At 46.4% G+C, this 22,714-nt stretch overlaps 1 pseudogene; it reads right to left on the reverse strand.

Moving 5' to 3' along the window:
- Positions 1–1,089: 1,089 nt before the first annotated feature.
- On the reverse strand, positions 1,090–22,401 carry LOC122130714 (annotated as a pseudogene).
- Between the last annotated feature and the right edge of the window lie 313 nt (positions 22,402–22,714).

A 22,714-nucleotide genomic window follows, 5' to 3' on the forward strand; every position in this document is an offset into this window, starting at 1 on the left:
AGTGTTGCTGATTATTGAACAGATACAATATTAAGACATTAGCCATGAAATTGATGTTTGTTTTAAAATTCAGAGGCTGCAAGTTAACACGTTCTGTGTTGAAAATGCATTTGAAAGAACCACTTAAACAATTGTTTTGAAATATTGGGTTGTTTTTATGTTGAAAGGGGTTAGCTTGTGTGAGCGTTTGAATTTGAGACTTCTCTTTGATAAAAGCGCGAGGCACAAACTCGCTGCGAAGCATAACGAAAACGGTGTTCACCCTCCCCTGTCTCTCCCCTTTGACAGGATGTTCAGACACAGAGAACACAAACTTCAGAAACAACACAGGGAGCTCACTTCTCCAAGAGCAGCCAACATTTTTTCCCCCAAAAAGAACTGAACATATTGATTTTAAAGTGTTTTGTGGAGTGCTTTTTATAGTATCTTGTGATAATGGTCTTTTTTTGTGTGACATTGAATTAACTTTTTTCTTGTGTGTGTGTGTGAGTTGATCGATAGTCTTCCTGACAAACTTTTGTAAACCCCCTGCAAAATGCTGATCCGCAGAAATGCAAGTTTCTTGAACCGCTCTCTGTGCCAAGAACAAGTCATTCCACTTTCTGTAGATTGTGTGGTATTAAACTAGTTTTGTACAAAATGACTGGAGTCATTTCTGTTGGCTGGATCAATGTGTAAACATTGTTTGAATGGCTGGTGTGCAGTCAAGTGTAAGTGGGTATTCCACTAGGAACGAGACTCGGTGGCTGCTGGTAGATAAATCATCCATTCAATACCTAGGGTAATAGTCTCTGTTGAGGGACCTAGAGCTGACATCCTTTACACTTAAGTCAGATTAAATGTTGTAGGCCTAATAGTAGAACTGCTCTTGCAATTTGCAGACCTGCTTTGAGCTTGTTACAGTTTAAATCATTTACAATAAGTTCAGTCCCCTCATCCCACAGACTACATGCAATGAGGACGCGATGCTCCAAATAACGGTACAAAACAAGGCAATAATAAATAATTTAGGTCATTTTCCATTATTAAATAAAACATTAGATATATGGGCTGAATAATTGTAGAATTCCACATTCTGAGGAGAAATATTTCATCAGTTTTCCCCTTGGTGGTCCCATGGTAGTTTAACCCAACCGTTTTCACTTTACCACTGTAAATAATATTACACTGAAATTGCTGAGGGGAAATCAGTGTCTGCCTTCTCTAACAGACAAAGGAAAGCTTTGCAGAGTTTTTCCTTTTCGTTTTTTTGACTAACAGCACAGCAGGCGGAAGCGGTTTGAGCTTCACTGAAATCACCATCAAGGCTTGAAGCGTCTTTGAACAGGGAACTTTATTCACAAACTTTGAGTAAAACATCAGAGATAAAAGCAGTTAAACAACTGGCTTTGAAACACCAACAACGATAAGATTTTAAAAGATGATTTTTGAAATATGATTGAATATTAAAAGCAAAATGGCTGAACAACTAGAAACATTTGATTAAAAGTGCTACACCCTGTAGAGCTGAGACACCCAGCCCCTTCAGAACTCAAAGTCCTTCTCGGTCATGTCGAGCGCCCAGGCAAACTTGTCCCTCTGTGACTTGTTGTAGACCTTGTCCAGTGGTACCTCCATGTTCTTGCACCTAAATGGGACAACACAAACTGAAACACTACCAAAAAACATAAATAAAAATAATACAAAAGCTGTGTTTGAGAGATGTTAAATAATGCAAACACTTCCATAGCCTGCACAGAATGGTCAAGTAGGCTACTTCAATTTGAATGCTTCATTTCCATGCACTTCATACACTCTTGTCCATCTCTAGTCTACCTTCCATCGAGTGCCTGTGTGGGTGAAGTGTATGCTAAAAGAGTGTGTGAAAGGGCTTTGAGAGTGTGTCTGAGTGTGTACGGACGGGTCCTAGACGGGTCCTCACCAGGCCACGCTGATGCGTGGGTCCAGGTAGTTTAGCTTGGAGGTGCCGAGGGCGATCTGCTTGTTCTCCTCCTTGTCTGTGGCTTGGACCTCCATCCTCAGGAGCTGCTCCTTGACTCGCATCACGCCTTCTGTTTCTTCTCCAACACACTGGCGTTAACACACACACGCACACACACAGACAGACAGACCGTCAGACGAACACGTAACGCAATGTAATGTAGTTCTGAACATCTGTCCTCTATGAGATAAGCTGATGCTGAATGTATATTCCAAAAGCGAAACTATTCTGCAGTGTATGGCGTGTCCACGGTCAGTGGCTGTTTCTGAATGATGACGTGGCCTTGTCCAAAACTCAGAGTAAACACTGCGCAGCTTGTGGCGTGCTCACGGTAAGACATCACTCACGCCTTGAGCTTGGGGTCCTTGCTGCCTTTGGCCTCCTTCTTGGCCTTCTTCAGCTCAAGCTTGGCCTGGGCCATCTGCTCCTTCCTGGTGTCGATCTGGGGGAGAACAACAATGGCTCCTCACACTTACAAACTAACCACAGCACACACACACACGGTCTGAGGAAAAGCACATTTGTCCAGTACGTCCTTGTGTTTATAAACTCTGGTGGATTTCAACAGAACTTTCTTTTGCCCATCCTACTTTGCCTGTAGATAGGTCAGATACTCTTGCTCTGTTCATCGTCTAGCACGTGCACACACACACACACACACACACACACACACCCCTGGCTCACCTTAGACTGCAGGTTGGCCATGGACTGCTCAAAGGTTTTGGGTGGGGCGCGCTGATGGTTACACAGGATGGCCACCGCGCGGTTTGCCCGGTTGTAGGAGAGGAGCTTCTCTGCAGCGCTGTCGACCACTGGAGAAGTGTGTGTGTGTGTGTGTGTGTGTGTGTGTGTGTGTGTGGAGGAGGAGGGAAAATTGAAGTCATGGAAAGAATAGAAAAGCTGCATTCAATTGTGTCACGGCTAATTAAACAAAAAAAGCGATTCTCAGAATCTGGGACCTGTAAAACTGTGGCTGAGGACTGACACAGAAAGAACGGATGAGGAAGGAGATTAAAACACATAAAAAGAAAAGTTGAAATAAAAAATTAAGACTGAGTGCTATGAACTCACTGGCAAGTTGCCAATACTTTGTGGCCTTAGCACAAAAAAGGACTTGCATGCTTGTGCAATACTCTTCAACAATTACACAAACAACTCTTGAGGAATGAGAAAAGGGTGTGTAAAAAGAGCCTCATCCACCTGGTCCTGAGACTGCCTTCTTACTGTTCTAACCTAATGTCACCAAAATAACACACTTTCAGTAAATATTCAACTCGCTGACTGTGGCCTTGCAGTGCCTTACAGGCGAAACGGATGTAGTTTAAAGGAACGAGGACCACAGACAGAACAAGCGAGAGAGAGGGATACAGAGAGAGCAAGAAAGGAGGCAGAAGGAGTAGAGGGACCACTGTTGAGAGAGTGATACGAGAGAGAGAGAAAGAGAGAGAGACCCACTGTTGGACAGCTCCTTCAGCTGCTGTTGCAGGGGTGATGGAGGCGTTGTATGTTCGGAAAACCTTAGCCGTTCAGTCCGGGCATCAGAGAGCTCAGGTGTTTGTTCAGTGTAGCAGTCTGAGGAGACGGAGACGAACACACACACACACACACACACACACACACACACACACACACACACAGTGATCATTAGGACAATGCTTCACTCCACACTGAAGTATACACATGAGAAAAGCATGATATAATGAAGATGACTAACATTTAAACAAACTGCTTGACACGCAATGTGACACGCAAATTTCACACACACGCTGGACACACACACACACAGGAAAGTGAAGAGTAGAGAGGCTAGTGGCAAATACTCCACACACCCACCTACATAAAAAGGCACAATTCAGGCAAAGAGTGATCCCACAAACACACACGCCTACTCACACACACATCAGTCTAGCACCACGCAAACACACATTTCCCTCTTTACCACTAGATGGCACTATAGCTCTATGATTTTCCCCCTTCACTTCAGTCACCCCTCCCTCTCTGCATCCTCAGAGGAAGGAGAGAAAGACAGAACACGCTCTCCATATTTATTGACGCCCATCATTTAGGGAGAAGGGGATTATAAAACACATTAGTCCCCAACTTTTTAGACTCATTCTAATGCCTTTGCAAGAGAGACGGAGAGAGTGACAGAGGGGGAGAGAGAGGCAGCGTGGGCAAACACCAAAGAACCGATGGATATGCCTTAGCTTTCATCATTTACACATTCACACACACACACGCCGAATACAAAACACTTAAGACACACATCATCTCGCTGCTCAGCTGTCAAGCCTAGCATGTTATGAGTCCCTATGCAACATTCCATAAATTCACATATATACACACACGCACACACATCCAGTCAATCACATAAAGACACACATCAAAGTTCAGATTGGTACATTCCACCTCCGCAACTATGTTTTTCTATACAGTCAGATCCTATAACTACACACACACAACACACACACTGTGAAGTGCATGTCAGTTCATTCCACTCTGAGCTTAAGACCAAGGCAATAAACAAACTCCATGGCACTTCTCCAACCTGTAGCCCAGACCAAATCAGTCCATCAGCCCGTCAGCGTGACACGGCCCTTGTTACTGCTCTTGACCTTTCTGTGGGTGGAGAGACCGCCATGGTGGACAGGAGCCCTGAAGGCACGCTTCAGCTGCCCCTGGACGCTTCACAAAGAGCACCGCTGTCACTCTCAATGCTCACACCACATCCCAGCGGTAACACACACACACACACACACACACACAGACCACCTCAGACACACACACACACACACACACACACACACACACACACACACACACACACAGACGTCCTCAGACTCAGACACACACACTGACGTACTCAGACACACAATCTCACACAGACCACCTGAGACACAGACACACGCAAACACACACACACACTGATGTCCTCAGACAGACACACACACACACACACACACACAATTCCTCAGACTCAGAGACAGACACACACACACACCCACTCACTCACACAGACATCCTCAGACACACTTCAACCTGTGGGGAACAGGAGGTCAAATTGTGTGTGTGTGTGTGTAACTCGTATACCTGCACAAACCCACAACCCAATCACATTTACCCACTAAAAGAGACGGAAAATACTTTCCCTATAAACTTTATCTCACTAAAAGGTTTGTTTGAGTATGAAGAGACTCTCAACTTTGTTATCTCTGAACAAGTGGACTGCATACTAAGTGCCATCTATGGATGTGAGTGTGTTTAAGAGTCTGTGGCTGTGTCTAGGTGTGTGTGTGTGTGTGTGTGTGTGTGTGTGTGTGCGTGTGCGTGTGCGTGTAAGAGCACATCGTATATTCTCGTGCTCACACTACTGTGGAGTGGTTGACCCTTCCAGCAACTTTCAATGAGACAGATGGAAAGAGGGCTGTAACGCACGCACACACACCTTCACATACACACACACACGCCACATGCACACACTCTTACATACATACACACACACACACACGTTCCCCAAGTCCCATCACAAATACTGGCTCCCATTGCCTTACAGTGTTTCTTTGGACTCCTGCACAGTTCATCGCACTCACTTGGAAAACAGGACACCTCTTGAATATCTATCCAGAACACGTTTTTAACCTCGACATTTAACCTCATCACCATCCCAGTCAGATGGTGGCACCATTTCCTCAAAACTTCAGGGCCAGGGACGCTGGTCATGATTTCACTTCCTCATGCTACTGACGGATGCTCGGACTTCCAATTTCATTCTGTTTAAGAAATGGGCTGAACATGTACTTCAAGGGTGAGGATCCACACACACACACACACACTGAACTCTCTATCAGACCTAACAAAAGGGGTGCAAATGTGTCCAGAGATGAAACGCAAGCTTTGACATGGGTAGAGACGGCGTTGTCTGCACCACACAGCAAGGCTGCCTGTTAAACCAGAGATGGAGCAGAATCTCACCAGCTGCCTAGATCCTAACTCACTAATTGTTAGTTTGTGGACATGCCTGAGGCTGCCAAATATCAAGATCACCAACTTACATACATAACACACACACACACACACACACAGATTCCCTTCGGGGGAAGAGGGGGGTAATAATCTGGCATGGCCAGGCTGCGGGGGGCTGTTATTAGAGTCGGGGCAGATTAGCAGTTCTGGCGGTCCCTCCTCCGGCTGGCCTTTTTAAACGGCCAATCAGAACTCTCTCCTGAGCGCCGCAGCTCCTCAACGTCTGGACAGCCCCCAGGCTAGCAAGACACCCTACTACTCTACACCTCTGAGACACACACACTCTCCCGTGGACCAGAGGCTCACCCTACTACTCTACACCTCTGACACACACACCCGTGGACCAGAGGCTCACCCTACTACTCTACACCTCTGAGACTCTCTCTCTCTCTCTCTCTCTCTCTCTCTCTCTCTCTCTCTCTCTCTCTCTCTCTCTCTCTCTCTCTCTCTCTCTCTCTCTCTCTCTCTCTCTCTCTCTCTCTCTCTCCCTCTCTCTCTCTCCCTCCTCCCTCCCTCCCTCCCTCCCTCCCTCCCGTGGACCAGAGGCTCTCACTGCTGCCCTGCACTAAGGCCTCTCGCCCCCTCTTCAGGCCTCTCAAACACACACCTGTGTACAGGCCAGCCACCTTCACTTTAACTCTCTACTTATGCGCATCTCTCTCACACACACACAGACACACACACACCCACCCACCCACCCACCCACCCACCCTCCCTCCCTCCCTCCCTCCCTCCCTCCCTCCCTCCCTCTCACCACTCAGACGAACTCCATCCTTCCCTCATTCCCTAACCTTGAGCCAGCCCTCCAGGCTTCCTGAGCAGGCACTGGCTGAGCTCTGTAAGTTCTCTCAGAAGCCTCTCCATCTTTCTCCTCCGACACCTACCTATCTGAACCCTCTATCTCCCTCCACCACTGGCCAGCGCCTCCTACCCCAGGCCTTCCTGCAAACAATATTTTAGGCTTGGCACTACGAGATTACAGTATGAAAAAAAAAATCATATTAACCTTCTGCCTGTGTGTAAAAATATATCATCTTATTCGCCTGGCATTTCATGCATTTTGGGTGTTCTGGCACACAGTAAACCGCTCCAGGGGGCCAATGTACTTTTCACCACCAACTTGGCCAGCCAAAAGTCAGCGGGCATAGTGCCACTTTCTTTCTCTGCCCATCTCTTGCTGTTGCCAAGCTCTCCAACCCCCTGTACCATCAGCAGAATGGACATTCATAACGACGCCATGTTCCGTGTCCAACACTGAATATGAGACGCTAATGACCCATTTGGTTTTCAGAGGAATTGTTCCACAACCATTAAATATGCGTCCGTGTGCTTATAAATACCCAATGTCATAAGAGTCAACAAGGTCCTGCTAAAGTAGGACGTTTTGGACGTATGGGCATTGCTTACGTCCATTCCCCCTTTGTGCATATGCTCCATTCTACTCCCGCGCTCCATTCTACTCCCGCGCTCCATTCTACTCCCGCGCTCCATTCTACTCCCGCGCTCCATTCTACTCCCGTGCTCCATTCTACTCCCGTGCTCTACTATGCCGTGGATCTGGCACACTTCCGGCAGATCTCTTGCCAGACCAGACACCAGGGTACCATGACTCATCTACTTCTCCCGTTGGGACGGGCCATAACCATCCTCTCCTCTAACTCGCCCCTTTGTGTGCCTTAAAGCGGCGCTGTGACGAAGAGTCATTTCAAGATACGTGGCCAAAGTGAAAGTGACAGACAGGCAAATATTGTGTCAGAGGCCATGTGAACTATAGAGAGAGAGAGTGAGTTTAAAGAGAAAAATATTAGTGTGAATGCTGTGTGAGGGTGGCATGTTGGGGAGTGTGTGTGTGTGTGTGTGTGTGTGTGTGTGTGAGTGAGTGTGTGTGTTTAACTCTAGCTATAGACTCACACTCAAGCGGTCGAACAGGTCATCTCCTGGCTGCTTGTTCTCCAAGAAGAGCTTGAGGTTTTTGAAGGCCTGGAAGGAGGGGGAGAGAGAGAGAGAGAGAGAGAGAAGGTAAACACTTTCATTTTGGAGCAATCCAACGTGATCACGAGGGGAGCACAGAGATGAGTGCATTCTGTACCTCTCCCGGGGCCTCGTAAAAACGTTGCAATCACACACAAATGTTGCGTATGCCATCTTTCATGCTCACGCTCAGATGCATCAAAAGTGAAATGACCGCAAGAATGTGCGTTCCTCATCACCAACTTGATGTCCAGCATACGCACATTTCTAATGGTTTTAGTCAGTTGAGGCTATGCAGTGCAATAACTAATATTACCAGTTTGTGTACGAGTCCGTAGGCCCACGTGTGAAAACTATTACTCTTCAAAAGAAGATCTACGCAGCACTGACATGTGGGCCTTAATGGAAATAATAACACATCACAGTGTATGCAGTTTAAAGAGACAAGTAAGCATGGGCAAATGCTATGCTATGGACTAACTAGAGTCTAACTAGAAGGGCAGTCGGAGAGCGCAGACCCTCGACAAGGCCAAATGGCCTATCTCGCCGTTTTAATGAAAGCCTTAAAATTATTTGTGGATCCGTCCAGTGAATTAATACATTTTGCGTAATCCTGCTGCCAAACTAAAAGACTGAACTGAAGCCATGACCTTGTTGGTGGTGGTAATAATAAGCCACTTTAGCCTTATTAGAGGATATTGCCAATGGCAGAATTAAAGTGGAGCGTGTATTTAGAGAGACGCCACCGATCGCTTGATCGCTGTTTTGGAACATTAAGCCACGATAAGCCTTTTTACATTAAGCGTTTTAGAATGTCCCCATCAACCATGTCTGGTTTCCAAAAGCCATCCTCTTGAAAGTCTGTGTGTTAGACTGCGATGCTGCCATGAGTCACACATTGCCCGTTCCCTTACCAGTGCTTACCACACCAGGTTTCTTGGCAACAGGGGCACGCCAGAGGGTACTGGCAGACCGGTCCGAATGGGACAGGATCATCTGTATATCAGCCAGGTGTATAAAGTTCCGATATGAAGAGTTTGACCAGGCTAACATTAAAAGCCAATTGCAGTGAGAGCCGTTTCCCCCCATGTGAGCAGAGCGATGGACACACACACACAAAGGCGGAGGTGGAATTAGACTTTGTTAATAGAAAGCACTCTCATTCCATCAACGTGCAAATTAACCGTGATGCAGAAAGTGACTGACTAATATAGTGGCAAGGTGGCCTGGTGACAGGGTGCGCAATGGGTGGCTTCTTGGCACACAATTAATTTGATGTCAGAATTGTTTTATATATATGTATTACACACACACAGTGTGTGTGTGTGTATATATATATATATATATATATATATATATATATATATATAGTTATTTTCATTTATTGTTCAACTGCCCATCAAGACAACGTGGTTTCCCAGTTTCAGACGCGGCTGCTAAATGCCCTCGCCAACCCCCAGACTGACCGAGGATCATTCAGTGCCACTCTCTGACCCCACTGCATTAAGAGCCACTGCCACCTGCTGCCACTCCAACTGCCTTCTTCTGTTCTTAATGCCAGAAGTCTAATTGGCCAAATAAAATGAGTTTTCTTGCCTTTCCATCGGATAAGAGCACAACATGGGGGTGTCCTGGCCTTATTTATAATTAATAATATTAGCATATTAAAATGAGTAACTGAGGGAGGAGAGGGGAGACAGGAAGAGAGGGAGACAGGAGGAGAGGCAGACAGGAGGAGAGGCAGACAGGAAGAAAGGGAGACAGGAAGAAAGGGAGACAGGAGGAGGGACACAGGAGGAGAGGGAGACAGGAGGAGAGGGAGACAGGAGTGTGCTGCTCATGCACGTGCGCTCAATTTCCCATTGATGGCGATGTTGGAAAAACAGGTGTGTGGAATCTTGTGTGTTTGTGTTTGTGTGTACGCATCTTTCAGGCTTTGTGCGTACGGTACATGTTTGTATGAATTCTACGCAAGGCTTTGTAGATAAGACCCTTGTTGTTTCACAAATGACAGAGGGATTGGGGGAGAGATGGACAGAAAAAGAGAGAGATAGAAATGGAGGGGAGGTGTGTGTGAGTGTGTGTGTGTGTGTGTGTGTGGGGGGGGGTCTCAATTATATCTGACATTTCCAAGAAGTCCCGTTTCCCTCGCTCTGGCTCCAAATAAGACGGCTAAAATATGCATGGAACTAATTAATCGCCGCAGATGTGTTGCTTTTAAAGCTGCCTCATTTGAATAACAATTTCTCCTTCAGCCAAAACAGAGGAAGCAGAAGAAGAAGAACAAGAGCAACGAGAGGAAGGAGAAAAAAAAAAAAGGGAGGACATTTGTCCTGTAGTGGTGAGTGTGTGTGAGTGAGAGAGAGAGAAAGTGTGATTTAGACATGGGCACAATTCCAATTTTTTGTTTTTTTTTCAGACAAAAGCAGGTGGATGATTGACACTTCTACAGACAAGAGCTGCTGTCATTCTCAACACACACAACCACCCTGCCACTAAACTCTTATCGGAGATATGTCAGAGTGATGAGAAAAGCAGAAGTCTTAAACCAGCGAGTCTATGAGCTCCCACAGCTCTTTTACTTCTAGGGCACACTCTGCCTGCTGCTCCGTCTGTGGTGTAAACACACTTAGACAAGGGCAGTAGCATTAACCAGGCATGTTTGGGTGTGTGTGTGAGTGAAACATGAGCTTTTTCCTGTTTTTATGCATTTCTACATGTAGGTTAGGGTTTGTGTGTGTGTGTATTTGTGTGTGTAGCACCACCATTGGTGGTCGTGTGACAGGCTGACCCGCTCTACATATGTAATTTTTGCTGCCCTCGTTTCGCGAGGGGGAAACGAGAAAATTACACCTTTCTTCAATTAGGCCTGACATTTTGGAGAAGCCCCGGCACCGCTCGATAAAGCCCCCCTACCCCCACCTGCTCAAATAATCAGCCAACTAATTACGATCAACTGATGAGTTTCTTTTTAAATGCCCCCCATTTAAATAATTAAAACCTCTGCCAAGCAAAACACCTCAACTGGCAAGAAAAAAACACTTTCTGCCCCCATCCCCCCCCCTCTCTCCATCTCTCTCCTTTTGTTCACTGGTTACATTTTTCTCCTCCTGTAATGTAACAGAGGAAATCATCCCCCTCTCCTCCTGGGGGACTGAAGCCTGCTCCTGGTTACCCAGGGCCTGTATGAGGGCTCCTGGATGTTCTGAGTGCTAGGACCTGGTGACTGGGGGGGGGGGGGCTGTTTCTGTGAGCCTAGCCGAAATCAGAGTGGAGTCACTTCCTCCTTTGCCATCTTTTTTTCCCCCATTTTCTTTTTCTTTTAAAGCCCCTTGGGAAGGTGGTGGCGAGTTAGGTGACTGACAGCTTAGCTCATGCTTCCGGGGGGAATCAAAGAAGTGTGTGTATGTGTGCAGGAGTGTGACTGTGTGCAGGAGTGTGACTGTGTGTGTGTGTGTGTGTGTGTGTGTGTGTGTGTGTGTGTGTGATGGGAGGCATTTGTGCATGCATGTATGTATATGTGTCAGCTGGTGTGTGTGTGTAGGAGTGTGACTGATGAACATCTGTGTGTTACTGTGTGTGTGTGTGTGTTTGGGGATATTTGTGCAAGTACGTATGTGTGTGTCAGCTGGTGTGTGTAGGAGTGTGACTGATGAACATCTGTGTGTGTGTGTGTGTGCTGGGCCTTACCCTTTTGCTGACTGGGACCTTGTTGTAGTAGCGGATGCTGTCTTTACCCAGGAAGTCAAACTCCACCACACAGGCGTGTCCGTCCAGCGCGTCATGGAGGGTGATGTGCTCCACGCGCAGCGAGCAGCAGCCCACCGTGTCCGCCCCCTCACCCTCCTCCTTCTCGTTACCCGCTCTCAGAGCCAGCTGGAGGGGGAGCGCACACGCACACACACGCACACACACACACGTGAGATTCAGAGGGTGACATGTTTTTGTTGGTGCAACCTTTAGGTACAACTCTTGGCCTCAATCAGAATCCACCCGTTCCACTGCGCGCGCGCACACACACACACACCCCCCCCCCCCCCACACACACACACACACATCATGAGAGCATGTAAAGCGAGTAGTCTGTGGTGAGAGGGATGAGCGTTTCAGTGAGTTTGTGTGTGATGCCTTCTGCCCTCACCACTCCACCACTGTGCCACAGGCAGCGCCAAACCACCATCACCCCACGGAGCTTTCAGCCTACGGCAGTCAAAAGAGTTCATAAAAAAAAAATGGCAGAGGGACAAAAACAAAGAGTAAGTGAGAAATATGTTGGCTGTTGGCTAGCAGATCAAACAGAAAACAGAAAAACCTACCAAAAAGTTAACTACCTCCGGACGCCATCTGAAAAAAAAAACTCTGATCGGCCTAAATCAACACACTGAGTAAATGTCATGTATTTTTACATGGACGTGAAGAAAATGTAGACCTGCTTTTTCTACAGGAGGCCCTGAATGGTATTGGAATGGCTGCTTTTGTATTCATGGTCAAGAACACTTAGCCTCTTCTGCAATAATACAATCACATAGCTCCTTGAAATGACCTGCAACATTGCTTCAAAGTTTGACCGTATCACTACACTGCTCACAAAGGTACTAAATTGCAGCTGAACAGCTAAAAAGTCAGGCCTATTGAATGCCTGTAGTGCTTTGACAAAGCAAAATACCAGTCTGACTGTAAAACTTGGCACACAGGTTCAGGTCCTCCACAGAAGGCAGGGTTTCTGCGGTCACCATGGGCCATGATTATAAATCTGATTGAACTAACAGTGCTTCCCTCAAGCCAACTACAGGGGAGAGGCCAAAAGCCATGTTGAATAGGCTACTGTGTTTTGACAGATTAAGATCTTACCTTGAGTAGCCGTATTAAAGCAGTCATTTAGCATGAACTAAAATTACTACTTCACGCTAATGCAGGGGTTTTCAACCAGGGGTCCGCGACAGCATTGCAGGGGGTCCGCGACATGAGCCTATGTTGATCAGTTCACCATTGACTTTTTTTATTTTTATAAATATACCTGGGCCCGTCGACATATTTATGTCTGAATAGCCAAGTCACATTGCCCAAAATACTGATGTAGACCCATATTCAGCGTAGAATTTACACTGACAAGTATTATAGGCAGAATATGTGTGCGGGGGGAGGGGGCGTGGCGGCGGCGGCGGTTACAAACATGAAAAAGAAGGGTACGGGACTGTAAAATGTTTTGGGAATCACTGGCACATCAGTGGGCCGCGGATTACTTCTGGTCAGAATGGTGGTCCCTGGGACAAAACCAGTTGAAAACCCCTGCGCTAATGGATTACTAATCACTCAAAGGCTTTTGAGGCCCTTTTTATTTTTCCACACTTCCATACTTTTGCGTTTTTTTTGCTTTTGCCAATGTTTATGCAAAGAACGTATAATGACATTTGTTCTTGAAATAGCACTACAGAAATAAATTTGTATTGTGTGCCTGCCTGCACATCTTTTACACATTGCAAGAACACCTGGGCCACCCAGATAGAATGTGCTTCAACACACAACTCGCAGCTTCCCATCTTCACCCACCCACTGACTTAGGTTCTACGGAGTTGGGAGGACATCATAAGTTGGCTCCGACAATTAATTTAAATGCAGGTAGCGTCCATAGCCCAAAGTGCTCTCCAGCTGATCTTCCTCATCTCAACATCATGCCAGTTCATCCATTACCCCTGCTTTGCTTGAGAAGCTGCTGCTGCTGCTGCTGCTGCTGCTGCTCGTCTAGCCTTGCACAAACTCCTGCACCTCTTTCCACTCGGGTGGGCCATCTTTCTTTGGGGAACCTCTCTCTCCAACTGGAGAAACGTCTGCTGGTAACACGAGTAATTACTAACTCAATAAAGTAAACGAAGCGCTCAAACACAGAATACAACACCATGTCTGCTCTCATAGCAGTCAAAACAATACACTGTGGAACTTGAAGTTGCTTTCAGACATCAGACAGCGACCTCTAATCCTACGCTTTGGCCCATTTGCCAGTACTGTTTGGGTGTGCCTGGTGTCCACTTTTCTGCCCCTCAAAACACAAAAGAAATTCTACTGTTCCTGTCATTGAGCTGGTTTTGCAACCAGACAGAATGTGTTTTAATGAGCCAACACCCATTCACAACTTGCATTAGGCAAAACTAAGGCTCTGCGGAGTTCGTAAGTACAGCATAAATGGCTCCAACAATACATTGAACTTCAATAGAGCACAACTATCAAACAATTAGAGGAGACAGACAGACAGACAGACAGACAGAGACAGACTGACAGACAGACTCTGTTTCCTTAGGAGAGTGGATGTGGACAGACTGCCAGAATGGCGGTATGGACTGTATTCTTGGCCAGGAGCCCAGTGCTACAGCCAGCCCTGCCTGAGGCTCCATGCTTGTGTAGAGCCCAGCAGCAGCAGAGTGGAGCTCTTGGCTGCTGAGAAGGTCACCGTATCAGACAGAAAGGAAAATATCTACTGATCCGCCTCACTCTCCTGAGAGCCATGAAGCATCCTGACGTTCTCTGGGGCTTCCTCTCTTTCTCAGAGCCACCCAGCTCTCAGGGGGAAAGGTTGAGAGAGCAACTCAGGGAGAGAGAGAGAAAGTGAGAAGAATGTGTGAGAGAAAAAGAGAGCGAGAGAGAGGGATTAACAAAGAAACAAGGAGAGAGGTGTGAGGGATGGACATAGTGACAAAGAAAGTGAGGGAAAGTAAGAAGGTAAGAGAAAGAAGCCAACATCCAGCTTATTCTCTGTCACCTTGTCGATGAAGTAGAGGGCCACAGCTCTTTGGCGAGTGACCATCTGTTTGGACTTGAGGTCCTCCTGGTACTGGGTTCTGATCTGGTCCACACGGCCCTTCAGCTGCCGAGCCACCTCATACTTCTCCCAGTCCTTCTCACCCTGAGAGACAGACACAGCACAGTCTCAACACACACATACAAAAACACAAACATGCCCGCGTGCACAAACACACACACCATACATTGAAGAGGAGACGAGCGCGAAAGAGTTGGTTCTCTCTCTCTCACACTCACTCACTCACACACACACAGGCAAAGCCCTCAAACAGCAGACATACTAGTTATTTCCCTACTCGTACAGAACACACACACACACACACACACACACACACACACACACACACACACACACACACAAATGGCATGCACAGGAGGTGGTCACATTGAAACTAGGGTTAGAAAAGTTCTGGGGTGGGGGGTGTAAAAGGTGGCACGGCGAGATAAACGACTGGGGTAAAAGACCAGCAGGAGACCCCACACTGGGCTTGTTGTGCCACATGCGCTTGACTGATGGGCGCTCTGACAATGCAGTTTACTGATTGGATTACGGGCGAGGAGGCGGGGACAGGAGGAAGATGAATGAGGTCAGAACACACACACACACACACCGATGATGATCTATAAGATGAAGTAAGACTTCTCTCTCTCTCTCTTTCATTCGTTCTTTCCTTCTTTTTCTTCCCCCTCCCCACACACACACTCACTCGCCTCTCTCGCCCTTATTCTGGTTGATTAAATACAGGAAAAGCTCTGAAGTTAAATGTCATCAAATTGAATCTCCCTCACAGGGAGAGGCTAGAAAGGAGCAAAATCCATAGAATGGGAGGTGAAGGGCATCGGAGTGAAGGAGGCAAAGAGGCACAGAAGGAAGTGATGGAAGGAGGAAAAGAAGAAAAAAAAAACAACAAATGAGTATTTTTCTGGTGCCGTGAGCCTAAATGTAATTCAACTTTTGTCAATAGCTACCATCAAAGCAGTCGTTGCCATCAAAGTAGCTTCGTACCTAATCTGTGAGCTTTTAAAGTCTGAGAAGATAAACCCCAAACTCCTCTTCCAAACTTCCTAATCTGTTCTGGCCAGTGGTGCATGGGAACCGACAAGCCCGTGAAGAATGAAAAGAATCTTGGGGAAGGCAAAGAAGTGCAGCTTCACTCTAGTTGGTCGTACCGATATGGGTTTTCCGACGGGCCGATAGACAGCAGGGCGGCCGATGGTTTTAATAAATCAACAAAAATTACATCTCATAAAATACAACAATTTAACAATAACAAATGAGACTGACTGCAGTGCACTTATTTTAAATAAAAAAATGTGTCAAGTAAATAAATACACAGGTTATCCAAAAATGTTTTAGTGTATTTAACAGCACACTCATTAGCAGATGGCTGCATTCTCCTTGTTTCTAGAGCGAACTGAATATACGGGCCAAAATATGGCCCCATTTTATAGTGCATCTTCAGAGGTCTACTTGTTGGAGTTGAACTCAACAGCCAAACAAATACACTCCTCCCCTCCATGATACTTCGGAAGCTCCGCTGTTTACCGGCCTCGTGAGCGCAGGCATTGCTGATGCCAATTATCTCAAAGTGGGCATTGTAATAGGCCACAATTAATCGGTCAACCACTATTCACTCGTTGCGATAACTGCGAGGCGGAACTCAACATTAGCAAAAATGTGGTCCATTGGGAGCATGAATACAAAATTAAACTTGCACAGAAAGGCAGTCAACAGAAAAAAAAAAAATACCTTAGGTATCTAGCCTCTCTACATTTCTCACATTCAGCACTGAACAATACAACACGCCACATTCCAATTAACTCTACACAAAGCTTCACAATGCTGCCTACCTGCCATTTTGTCTGTCTGCCTGTTACCACCTCACCTTCAGCTTAGAGTTGGCGTTGAGCATGATGTACTGACCGATCCCTGGACGTTCTCGGTCCAGCTGGCCAGCCAGGTCACCGTGTTGTCGTGGCGAACCTCCTTCCACCGATGCCCTGCAGGGGGTTGTGGGATATGGGAGCCCCTGTGGAGAGAAGCTGGAGGTCAGCTGATAGGGCGAGGCACTAATGACATCACTGTGTGAACACCACCACGACCATGAGCTCGAAACCCCAGGGAGCGGCATACACCGATGGAAATGTATATAAATACATACACTGTACTGCAAGTCACTTTGCCATGAGACTCTTACCAAAAGAAATAAATCTAAATGTAAGGAAACAAGTAAGCTGAAATGGTTGGCAATTGAATTGGAGACTATGGGTGAGATGAGTCACCCATTTCTAAGCTATAATATAACTATTACTGACCAATGGCAGGAGGACCAATATGTCAAATTTTTGCACCTCAGAAAAGTATCGTTTTCAGTGGCAGAAAACACAGTTTTAGTAAGGAGGAAAAGGCAAAACTGAGAAATAATTATGCGTTTTCAAATGTACCCGGGTTAGTGTGGACGTAGGCTTAGAATACTTCTGAAACTCTGAATTCTTAACTCAAGGGCAAAGGAATCATATCTAATCATGCCAGGCCCTACTTTATTTCAAACTAACTCTAAGGTAGTTTTGAATTTGTATGACAAAACTCTAGTCAACCCAACTCTGAGAGAACATTACAGTTGGTTCATACAAGTTCCAACACTACCTTAGTCATCCCCAACCCTATTGTAACTTCACCACGCTGAACTATGAACCAAGCATCCTAACCCATTCTGATAGGATGCCTGCCCCTTAACCCAAGGCTAGTGGTGTTGCAGTTGATCATGACATCCTCTGTTTTGATTGGATTGATGCTTCTACGAAGGACAGTACACTATAGCCCAACCACCCCAAACCCTACTTCACTTCAAACCAACTCTAAGGTAGTGCTGAATTTGTATGACAAAACACAAGTCAACCTTAACCCAATTTTCACTTCACTTTCACTAAACTCTTAATACTGACCAAAATGACCAATACTGACATCTCTAGACTCTACCTGACCAAAATTACCTGCACTGGCATCTTTAAAGTACTCGTAATTTTCGTCAGTAAGAGGCTTTTTCATGCCAGTACTGCATATTCTGGGCATCATCTTAACCCACTCTGACAGGACAGGCCCTGTAACCCAAAGCTGGTAAAAATGTCAGTCTTGTGTTTTTTCCTGACTTGCTGCAGTTGATGATGACGTCCTCTGGCTGGACCCTCTTCTTCAGCATGCCCATCTTGGGGTGTTCGCCGCGCCCACGGGAACAGCCCCGGCGGCTCAATCTTAAAGTTGCCAATGCGCTCCTTGTGGTGGTCCAGCAGGCAGAAGCCGAACTCGTCAACGATCTTCTGGTTGGCGTCCTTGTTCACCTAGCAATGGGCGCAAACGTGGTAAAGTCAAAGTATTGCGTTTTATTCATACAGCACCATTAGCACAACACATCCAACTTGAAACAAGATCAAGATCTCCGACATTTAGTTTTTGTGACATTGATGTTTACATTATTTGCTAATTCTACTGAGATATGCTCTGATTTCAGTTAAATCAATTGTATTATATTTTCATATACATAGCTAGTTTTTGCTGGCAAAATCGCCAACCAGGGTTTCACTTCCTGAAGTCAACACAACTAGAACACCTTAAGTCTGTAGGGCTGGTTATATCCTGTTTGGAACTGCTTATGGGGTTTTGTTCTGCCTGAATGGTGCCTGCAATGCTCTTCCTTCAAATTTAGATCAATCAAACACAACAAGTACACACTTGGGAACACAACACACACACACCAGTTTTGTCCTCTTTGTTCATGTTTCTTCCGGGCCTCCACCTTGTTCTTGTGCATTGTGTGGAGCTGCTGTTGAAGTTACACTTGTTGAGGTCAGTGATTACTCTCCTCTCCTCCACAATTCATCTCCTGGTAACACACACACAACACACACACACACACACACACACACACACACACACACACAAAGACAGAGTGAGAGAGAGAATACTTTTAGAAAAATCCCTTTTAAAAGCGGTGACATGGCTTTTGATGTGAACTAGGCCCAAAGACCTAGCAGGGAGCACTTGCCATTTGAATCTAGCCCCCCCCTAATTTGTTGGTAAATGACTTTTAGGTAAACTTTAGAGGTCTTTACAGCCTTCATTTCTGTGGTTGCCAGGTAACATGAGTGGCCAACAAGCAGGGCAGCTGCCAATTAAACCTAGCATGTAGAAATAATACAAAATGGCAGCATACTGTGTGATTTATGGCTTTGCCCGACAGGGCGCCTTTTTAAAGGTTTAAGTAAAGCACGCGAGTGGTGCGAGTTTGTGGATTTTTGAGGAGTGGCAGAAAAATGAACTATCATTTCCCTCAGTGGTGTAACTAGGCCTCTCTGGCCAGGAGGAGTCTCCCCATCCCCTCTGGCACCATTAGCCCTCCACCACTGTGCCGCCCTGGGACAACGGCCTCAAAACAGGCCTTTTCTGTGCTATTATTTTGGAATAGAAAAGGTCTACCATTTACGGTTTCAATAAAAGCTTTCCACTCCAGAAGCATTTCAGGCCATGTGTGAGGGCCCATGTTCCCTCACTCCAACAAGTGTACAATTTCAGGGGTACACCTAGATTTAGGCACTTCATTGACAAGATTATCCATCTGGAAATGATTGAGGAAATTCTGGCACTGTCTTACAGGGAGATCTGCCAAAAAACAAAGCTGGCTTTCATCCCAAAACTTCCCAGAGTTGTGTCAACGTCTTTTCTGTTTGAGTCTCCACTGCAACTTTAAGCTCCCTCTCCAACTACAACTCATCACACCCTCATTCAGGTAAGATGGGAGACCAGGCTTTCACTGCCACTGCTTGATGACACGAATTCCATCTACAAAGACGTCAAAGCAGAAAAGATTTTTCCTTTCTCTGCTGCGGCGGCTCCTTGTGAGTGGAGTGACAGGGCAGACGGTGGGCGGAGACTCAGGCAGCCATGCGAGGCAAGCCTGCCTTGTTATAATAAAGCAGTTTAATTGGATTTGTTTCGCATGCGGGGAGCAAGTTGTCTGGATTAAGCATATCAACGCCTTTACACAAATCGTATTTTCAAGAGCATTGAGCATTAACCAGCACAGAAATTAATTCTGCATGATACAGCCTCTGGGCTTTGGCGGGGTGCACAGTGGGTGAGAGAGTGCACCTCCTTCCCCCCCAAAAATGTATCACTTCAACCCCCCCCCCCCCAATATCTCTCCCCTAGCAAATCCTCAGTCATCTCACTCTGCAGTTTGAGAAGGCAGATTACCATACCATGGGAAGAAAAAGTGGCAGCACACAAAAGCTGGTAGCAGCACACTAAAGTCATCCCTCAGGAGGGAAACGGAGGGTAAGGCTGAGACAGAGGACCCCTCCCCTGAGTGTTCCACTCTCTCAACCTCAAAAAAACCCAAACTACCCTAGGGGTGCAGTTCTGGGCTTCCTATATCAGACAGACACTGATTGTCAAACTCGGGTTTAGAGGAGGTAATACCTGCAGAGAGGAAATTAGCTACAACACCAGGTGTAGAGAGGACATTAGCTACAACACCAGGTGTAGAGAGGACATTAGCTACAACACCAGGTGCAGAGAGAACATTAGCTACAACACCAGGTGTAGAGAGGACATTAGCTACAACACCAGGTGTAGAGAGGACATTAGCTACAACACCAGGTGTAGAGAGGACATTAGCTACAACACCAGGTGTAGAGAGGACATTAGCTACAACACCAGGTGTAGAGAGGACATTAGCTACAACACCAGGTGTAGAGAGGACATTAGCTACAACACTAGGTGTAGAGAGGACATTAGCTACAACACCAGGTGCAGAGAGGACATTAGCTACAACACCAGGTGCAGAGAGGACATTAGCTACTACACCAGGTGTAGAGACGTCATCCTCTGTGCTTCAATGGTGTGGCTTGCTCGATATTCTTTCGTTTATCCATCAAAATTATTTGTGCTCGGACCAACAGCAATGAATAGAATTAAATAGTCATAAAAGTAATCTGCCATCGTAGAAAAGTGTGACTGATGAGAGAAAAGGTGCTTTCGTTTGTTTTATTCTTCTCCCTTTCCATGGTAACCACTGAAGAGGGCCGGAACGGACCAGTATTGGCACCTGTCTTAAAACTCACCTTCCTCCAGTCCTTAAAGAAGTTGCTGCGGAAGACTTCTTTTATGGTGTACTCGTGGTCCAGCATCTGGGCAAAGAACAGGGCTGTCTCTTCTGTTATAGGGCTCAGCTTCATCACTTTACCTGCCACACACACACACAGAATGTGTGAGCTTATACATATGTACACACCATGGACACACACATACACCTTTAGTTTCACAGACATGCAGACAACTACAACATGTTGACGCAGTCACACAATGATACACACGCACGAAAACGACCCCCCTGCCCCCATCCCTCCTCCCCTATCAATCTCTGGTAAACACAAAGATTCCTGTTCCGAGTGTAGTTAGCAAAAGGTTCAGCAAATAGCCAGAATGCCTCGAGGAATTGTTTCATTCTACATGCAGAGAGAGAGAGAAAGAGAGGGGAGAGAGAGAGCAGAGAGAGAGAGAGAAAGAAAAAAAGAAAGAGAGAGAGAGAAAGAGAGGCTGAGTTCAGTGGAGCATCACATGCCAACTTCTCAGGACTTCGAGGCCACCTGGCCCCCTTCTCCCCTGGCTCTTGGCTACTGATTCATTCTCGCGATCGATGGCACGGAGGGCCTGTGTGTTTACACTCCCTTTCAACGGCATGAGTCAGCTCCTGAGGAGAGTAGCTGCAGTGCCTTCCTGCCAAGGCAGAGAAAGCAGAGGGAAAAGGGCGGAGGAGAAAGGGGGGGGGGGAAAGCCCCCAAGAAACGACGAAGGAGTATAAGAAAAAGGACTCCCAATGATTAAACGAAGCAGTGCAGCTTTTACATTTTCACTTCAAACTGAGGCTCCCTGTGGAACCGCGATCAAAAATGGAATCGAATCAATGGAACATTCTAAGGAGTCTATTCCATCTGGACCAATCAGCAGGGAGCGAAGAAGCTTTCTTAAGATGGCTGACTGCCTGGCTGACTACCAGTGGAGGGAAATTACAATGGATGGTTGGGCCGCACAGGGTCAAGCCAGTGACAGAGGCACTCAAGACACAGACCTATTCCAAAGCCCTGTGAAGAAGACTAAGAGGAGGAGGAGGAAGAGCGATTAAAGTCATCTCTGAGGAAAAAACAAACTTCAAAACACACTTAACACCTTTAACTGTTGCTTTTTCACCAACTAGCCAGTCAGGGCACAGGCGTTTATGTGTTCTCTGCCCTTGAGAATGGGCGCGAACAATTTATGACAGTCTACTATCTTTGGACTGCTCCTGCTATGACTACGATGGTGTCTTCAAACATTGGAACGGCATGGTAACTTGACATGTCGAACTAAATAAACTTTTTTTTTTATGATTTTTATGATCCATACCATTACTATCTCACTAACTTTTCAACGAGTACCTAACTACTGCCCAATAGCCTGTAACATCACTGCCATCTCACCATTGTAGTAGAAATGGACGTCGGCCGGCAGAGGCTGGTATTCTGGAGGGAAGAAGGGCCCTTTGTGTTCCAGAAACCTCCACTTGATTCCATCCTTATAGCGCTCCTCTTCCCACCTGAAGCAGAAAGGAGGCAGACAGATGGCAGACAGGTAGCAGACAGGTAGCAGACAGGTGGTACACAGGTAGCAGACAGGAAGCAGACAGGGCACTACTGTTTTTCCTGCAGCAGTCTCGCAACATGAGAGAGCAATACACCAGACAATATATCAACACAGGAAATCAACAACATCTCTCTCACTCTCTCACACACAAACACACACGAACACACACACTCTTTCTTTGTACCATCTCCAACGCTGCTGCTCTTCCTCCTCCTTGAGCTTGAGCTTCAAGGCTCTGGCTGCCTCCCGCTCCTCCTTGGTCTTCT

Source organism: Clupea harengus, unplaced genomic scaffold (assembly GCF_900700415.2).
Source record: "Clupea harengus unplaced genomic scaffold, Ch_v2.0.2, whole genome shotgun sequence".
In the NCBI taxonomy this organism is placed as follows: Eukaryota; Metazoa; Chordata; class Actinopteri; order Clupeiformes; family Clupeidae; genus Clupea; species Clupea harengus.